The sequence below is a fragment of the Cricetulus griseus genome, chromosome 5 (assembly GCF_003668045.3).
Source record: "Cricetulus griseus strain 17A/GY chromosome 5, alternate assembly CriGri-PICRH-1.0, whole genome shotgun sequence".
Taxonomy (NCBI): Eukaryota; Metazoa; Chordata; class Mammalia; order Rodentia; family Cricetidae; genus Cricetulus; species Cricetulus griseus.
The window spans coordinates 77,776,577-77,781,951 of record NC_048598.1 but is presented as its reverse complement, the minus strand read 5'-3'; positions in this window follow the sequence as shown (position 1 = coordinate 77,781,951).

The following is a 5,375-nucleotide window of genomic DNA, read 5'->3' as shown; positions in this document are numbered from 1 at the left end:
TTTTGGCTATCTTGTGTATTCTTTATTTTGGGATCTTCTATATAGAAGACAATGTCTAAATTGGTTAAAAGAATAAATTGGATAAAGAGAAATAATTTATAATTATTAATGAGTATATATGAAAGAATCAGGGCTGGAAGTGCACACCTGTAATTTCCTGAGTTCAAGGCCAGCCTGGGCTCCATTGCAAGACCCTGTCTTTAAAAGAAAGTTAAAATTATTCTCTTCAACAGCTGCTGTATGAGAGCTGCAAGTTATCTTGGCAGAACGACTGTAAATTCTTTCTAAATGAATTGGTTTGTGTAGTGTCTTAGTGTTCTTTGGCTATGAAGAGACAGGGCAACTCTTATAAAGAAAAACATTTAATTGGGGCTTGCTTACAGTTTCAGAAGTTTAGGCCATTGTTGTGGTGGGGAGCATGGCTGCATGCTGGTCTGTGTGGTGATGGAGAAGTAGCTGAGAGTTCTTTTATTTAACTTTATTTTATGTGCACTGGTGTGAAAGTATCAGATCCCCTGGAAGTAGAGTTTCAGACAGTTGTGAGCTGCCATGTGGGTGCTGGGAATTGAACCTGGGTCCTCCAGAAGAGCAGTCAATGCTCTTAACCACTGAGCTGTCTCTCCAACCCAGCTGAGAGTTCTATATCGGGATATGTAGACAACAGGAAAAAAGATAGCCACTGCGCCTGGCTTGAGCTTTTGAGAACATCAAAGCCCACCCCCAGTGATATACCACGTCCAGCAAAGCCACACCTACTCTAACAAGACCACACCTCCTAATCCTTCTCAAGTAGTGCCACACCCTGATGAGTAAGCATTCAAATATATGAACATTTAGGAGCTGTTCTTATTCAAACTAGCACATGTAGTTTGTGGATAAACTATATCATTTATAAACTGTTGTGGTCAGTCTCTGAGTAATAAGAATTAGTATAATTTTATTTTAATACACTTGAAAGCAAGACTTTTTTGTGAATCCAAATTTCAAAGAACTATATAAATGAGTCAAATATACCACCAAATGGTGTGTAAGAATAGTGTTGATAAGTGGATACTGTAATTGCAGTTTATTTTTTTTACAGATAGGGCCTTACTGTGTAGCTCTAGCTGACTTGAAACTTGCTATGTAGACCATGCTGGTCTCGAACTCACAGAGATCCACCTTCTTCTGTTTCTCAAGTGCTAAAAGGCACTATGCTCAGCCCCTCACACTTAATTTTTGATGTTCCTAAAGATCTCTGTGTTGCTGCAACTTGGAATTGCTGCTTCATTCCCTAATCTATTTTTAGGGATTAAATTCATTTGTGGAAACTAATATCTTTACACACTTCTGGAATGGTAGGATTTGCTTCATAAGCCGTTTTTATGTTTGTGTGTCTGTTTCATGATGTGTGTGCCACATGTGTGGACATCAGGATTACTTTGTGGAGTCAGTTCTCTCCCTCCATCTTTGTTAAGTTTAGATTGCCGGGCTTGACAGGCAAACTCTTGTGTGCACTGAGCTATCTTGCCAGCCCTGCATGTGTTCTTTGTCTCAGGGGGAGCTTGTGTGTACCTGCTCTACTTCAGGTTCTTGACCATCACATAGTTTTAGGTGGACATTTTGAGCAAACACAACCCTTGTGTCGGCTCATCTTTATGAGCTGCACACCACATGATTAGAAGTGCTTTTGCCCCAGTCTGAGAAATCACACTGTCTGATATGTCAGCTGAGAATTGACTTCTGAAGCTAAGATGAACACAGCTTACACTGAAAAGCATCCTTTGTCACTGCTGCAATGTGAATGAAACAAAGCTGCACCAGGGGCGGAGCATTGCCAGTGAGTTTCTTTGGGTTGGATTAAGACTTGGAAGGAATGGGGCTCTTGTTTATTTTGAGAAGAGATCTCATTTCATTGCCTGATCTTGTGACCCTCCCATTTCACCTCTCAGGTGCTAGAACTGTAGGCAAGGTACCAAGTACAGCTTATAATGAATGTTGCTTGTTGCAGAAGAATTTATTTGTTTTATAAATACTATATATCAGGTAAAAATGTGAATTTCAAAAGTAGACAAATATGTTAGAATGTGTGTTTTGCAATTTGTATAAACTATAAGATGTAGAGCATACACCTTGCCTAATAACTCTAGCACACAGTATACTTGCTTAAATAAAAATATTACTTGTTCAGTGGAGGGGGCAACGGAGGGAGGAGCTTACAGTACTTAGGTCTAGTGATAGAAATGTCACAGGATATGAATGCCTGTTTTCATATATCTTTAAATATTTTTAATCTCAAAAATCAGTAAGAATGACTGGCTGATGGTTGGCATAGGAATTTGTCTCAAACTCTGGGATATAACAAAACATTTTTTTAAGACAGAGAAAAACAGATCACAAAGTTAGTTACCAAACAGATGTTCTTTAGACAGGTTGTGTCCATCCAAACTGCTTTCCTAGTCTGAGGCATGCTTTGGCCTCCACTTTGAAAACCCAAATGGGGAGATACTGTTTTCCTTCATCCATATCCATATCCATGGCTTATCAGGTACTACCATTCCAGTCCTTCACTTTGAACATTTTAAACAAAGATGGTCAAGGCATTGAAAATTGGATTACATTTTGGTGTTGGCACACACCTTTAATCCCAACACTCAGGAGGCAGAAGCATCGTATCTCTGAGTTCAAAGGCAGTTTGGTCTACAGAGAGAGTTCTAAGACAGCCAGGGCTAGTATACTGGAGCTAGTATACTGGAGTAGGGGGTGGGGGATAGGATTGTAACTAACAATAGCATTTAATAAGAAACTGGTTAATTGCCAATTTTCTTGTAGAATGACATAACTCGGTGAAGGGACATTGAGAAGCTTCCTGGCGGCTGCAATAGAATCAAAATAAAAACTAAGAGCAGCTGTTGGTAGTTAAGGCAAGGACAGAAACCCAGGGATCTCCCTTTGGTGTTAAACATTTCTTGTAGTCACACTACTAAAATAATCTAGATAAACTCAGTATTTGATCTTGTAGGTTTCCAGATTGTGTAAGTCATATATACAGACTCACCATAGTTTTATGTTAAAGGAGGAAAAAGCAAAAAAGCAGAGTCCATAAATATTTAAATATATGTATTTGTAACATTTAGAAGAATCTGAGTGAGTGCAAATATCAGGAAGATGTGTGAAAATGGATCATATTGATGGTCAACCAGGAAGAGATTCAGATTTCAGATGTTGGGGGATAGAGTTGGCTCAGTGGTTGAAAGCACTCTCTGTTCTTGCAAAGGCTGGAGTTTGGCCCAGGCACCCAAATGATAGCCCATCATAGGCACAGTGTGGTGCACATAAATGAATTCATTCAAAATACTCATACAAATGCAATACATTTTTTAGAAATTATAACTCAAATGTAATATATTAATGTGGCCTAATTGAGAGATTCTGTGCCATGTTGTGGTTGAGCTGCTTACAGTGGTTTTAGACGCTTACTTGATTGGTGAAAACTGAGCTTGACAGTGGATACTCTGAATACCAATAACAATGTAAAAACAAATACCAACTTTAGGGACTAGAAAGCTGGCGGAAATGCCAGTGCTCCCCACAAAACCTTTATACTCCTGGGAGACGACTCAGAATCCAGCCCCTAAGTCAAAGCTTAGATAGGTAAAAGGAACAATAAACAATATGTCTAAGATTAGCAAATCAATATAAAGTATGAGAGGGTGTAGGACAACTAAAATTATTTTGGTCTATATTATACTGATTAAATATGTGGGCCAGGAACTTAAGAGTCCCTTATATAGTTGCCAGAGCAGTAGAATAGCAGTGAGCTGAAGCTCTTGAAGTTGGTTGGACATCTCTTTTCATGAAGGCTCAAGGCTTCTGCCTGTGATCTTCCTGGACACACTAGCCTGAGTTTCCACAAGTGGTTGCTGCATGGTTGCTGTGACTGAAAGTTGCCAAGCAAGTACACCATACAGTAAAGTGGAGCTGTACTCCTTCACCAGCTAGACTCAAAAGTCACTGTCACCATACTCTTGGTTGAAGGAGTCACAGAAGCCTACTTAATATCAAATGGATAGAACAAGGATCCCTCCCACTTACCGCCAAAAGGAATGTCAAGATTGCACTATAAGAAAAGTGTGGGTTGGAAAACAGTGATGGGCTGCCAAATCATATGGAGCATGAAATGTGTTTATGACATGTTCTTAGCAAAAACATGTAATCTGAACCTAAACTGCCAGTAGACTGTGTCATAAGGAATGAATCAGTCAAGATATGTGGGCTAATTGTACAAAAAGTGGGCTGGTTTCTCCAAAAAGCCAGTGTTGTGTGGGGTGGGAAAGATAGCAGAGTATTTGAACCTGGATTGGATCCTGTTTTATAAAAAGGGAAGGTAAAATTGAAAAGGTATGAGTGTGATATGAGATAGCATGACAGTTGTGAGTTCTTTCAGACATGAGAATGCTGTTACTTTTGTGGTTGTGTTGTTGAGTGTCCTTTATTTTAAAAGGTTCATGTTGAACTTTTTCAGGTGAGGAGTGAGGCATGAATTATCCTAATGTTCTTAACTTAATTCAAAATTACTACATACAAAAAAAGAATTATCCCAAACATAGACCTCCCTGAAGAAAGTGTGGTTGCACAAGACTGGAAGATTTTGAAGAGGGAGCTTGGTGGGTGACTGAATGCTGGCATTGCTTACACACTTCGCTCCAGGTGTGAACTCTCTGAACAAGTCCATGGCTGTACTCCCCACATGCAGCTGGACATAATTCTTTTCTGAAAGCCAAGGCACCAGATGTAGAAGTTTCTTGGAAATTGCCAGAACTGTAGGATTTCAATCTCAATCCAAAGATGTCTATAAAATTGTCAGTGTTTTCTTAAAGGCTTGTGTGGAAAAGTCTAGAGTATTATTAAAAAAATGCTATAACAGAAAACATGTCAAGATGATAGTTACACGAGGATGGAGTAATAAAAATACAAGTACAGTGCATGTATAGCACTCCTGTAATCAGCTGTCAGTAGTTGTTAATCTCCAGTGATATATAAACATGCACAAACATCATTCCTCTAAGGGAAAGATAATAGTTTCCTCAGATTTCTTCTCTTGAAACAGTACAACACAGAAAATTAACCTTTGACTTTTTTCTATAGCTGTTAACTGAATCTTCCACAAGGTGTAAACACTTCCTATGGACAATGCAGGTTCCAATTTTCAAAGTGCTGTAGGGAAAGAAGTCATAGTTACATATGATCACTAAATCTAGGTCTGCTATGCTTCGGGAAAGTTGTTAGTCTTGCTTAGACCTCTACTTCCTCATAATACTGTACCAAGTCCAAGAGGCAGTACCAAGAGAAAAACCTCCATCCCCTTTAATACATCGCCAACATTTAAATTGTGT